This window comes from Lygodium microphyllum, chromosome 5, assembly GCF_053477565.2.
Source record: "Lygodium microphyllum isolate KBCC chromosome 5, Lygodium_microphyllum_v1.1.10, whole genome shotgun sequence".
Taxonomy (NCBI): Eukaryota; Viridiplantae; Streptophyta; class Polypodiopsida; order Schizaeales; family Lygodiaceae; genus Lygodium; species Lygodium microphyllum.
The window spans coordinates 57,229,076-57,231,075 of NC_141139.1; the positions used below are offsets into that span (position 1 = coordinate 57,229,076).

At 43.5% G+C, this 2,000-nt stretch overlaps 1 pseudogene; it reads right to left on the bottom strand.

Moving 5' to 3' along the window:
• Window positions 1–1,226: 1,226 nt before the first annotated feature.
• Window positions 1,227–1,573, bottom strand: LOC148035854 (V-type proton ATPase subunit E pseudogene; annotated as a pseudogene).
• Between the last annotated feature and the right edge of the window lie 427 nt (window positions 1,574–2,000).

Here is a 2,000-nt window from a genome sequence, read left to right on the forward strand (position 1 = left end):
CAATTTTTTGCTCCTATCCTTCCTAAATGCAAGAAAAATACCTACACTACTCCATCATGCTTTTCCAAGTCCAAAACAACAAAAACCTACTTGCTAAGGAGATCGAATACCTCTTCAAACTCCCTCGCTTCCTACCTATCTACCTCAAGCACCGCTTCGGGGAAAACCCTACTTCAATGCTCGATTCGAAGGGCGCTGTCGTAGAGTTCATGCAAGAGCTGTAGAACACGGGGTTCAAGGTACAGCAATGGAAGAGACTAACAAGAAGAAAATTGAATTGTTGATGCCAAAGTTCACTATATTCCTTGTCAAATGAGTTACAAGAAGTTCATGTTCATAATAAACTGAAGTTCAACTGAAGTTCATCATAAATTGTTTCCATTCAGGTGTTCTCATGTTCTTCTTTTCAGCATTTAATGTAGTGATCTCCTCTTTCATACATGAAAAGCAGTTACAACAAATTGTTCATCCTTTGAGTTGTTTAGGAATGACACAAGATTGACAGCTAGTTGTGAGTCATTGACAGAAAATTCCTGTTATGTAGCCACCAGCAAAGCTAAATGCAAGCTGTATAGAATCACAAATTCCATCTTTTGTTGAATGAATTTATGGCTAAAGAATAGGATAATGTCACAGCCACTTCACCGCGAGATGATTGGAACCATCTGAAAGCCTCGCAATTGATTAAGTTTGATAAAAAGTAGTAGTATTAGATGCTTGTTGCATTCGTGGTATAACAGTCCTATTGAAATCTGCTGTCCACAATCAAGGAAACAACACAGAATGCATGCTTCGTTCTTTGGTTTGCCATCCAGGGTCCTTCTAGGCCTTCCTTGACAACGTCATCGTATATGGTATGTCCTGATTCAAAATTGACAAGCACAGATCAGCCTTTGAGGAGAGTGATGAAGGTGTAATTATTCAGCTGGACATGTTCTGGATTCGATTGTAGAGGTGGAAAGCATCATTCTTGTTGCTGGCACCAATATTCTGAAGAGCCATGGCTGCTGACCTCAACTAGCCTTTACAACTCAATAAGGACCTTCGTCAGGATTAAAAAGCCGAACGTCCTCGCTTTTAGACCACCGGTGGTAGGTGCCCCAAAAGAAGTAAGAAGAAAGAGGGCATGTGTATGGACACCCCTCATCTGAAGCTTCTGAGCCCACCGATGCATACAATTATCGCTAAAAATTGAGCCACGAAGCATGCAGGCAGTTTGTAACTCCTCACACAATGAGATCTTTCATCAACTGCTTGTATGCATAATGGTCTGTCAAGCTGAATGAATAAATTCGCTTTTCTGCACCTTTCTTGATATCATTAACCAGGTGATCTTGCAGTTGAAGCACCCGCAAGCGAGAAGCATTGAGATTTTCCTGCAAATCTCCAGTTGCTTCTCCTTCCTCTCGTATTCCTGGTTGATTTTACGTTTCTCGTCTTCCACATACTGTAGCTTCAGGAGCTGGAACTCCTCTTCGGCAGAAATGACAATCTCCCGAGCTTTCTCTTCCGCATCGTATTTGATGAAGGCCACCAAGCGTCGTATTTCAAAAGAGACGTCATCATCGTTCATTTGCCTGAAAGGGGAGGCAAGGCGTGCGGTAAAATGTGGCTGGGAGGTTCTCTGATAAGGGAGCTCTGCGGGCGTAAGATCCTGCGGGTTGTATGATCCAGACACATACGCACAGAGAGAGAGAGATTCTCCTCAGTCATGGGCTTGGTGGGGATCATCTTCACAAACCCAGCATCGTCGTTCTTTAGGAACTTCGACCATTACATCCCCCTGTTCATCGAAGTCACCTCCATCATAGCAACGTCCTCATCCTTCACTCGGAATGCTACTATGTTGAAATGTTCCAAGTCAAAGATCCCATTTGTCTGCCTTCAAGATCCGTATCAGCGAAGGAATCATAGCTGGTGCGGCTTCCGAGCTTAAGAGAATACTACTCTACTTGGTTCACCCCGCCACATTCCTGTCCGTTCTGAATGCGTCCCCTTTG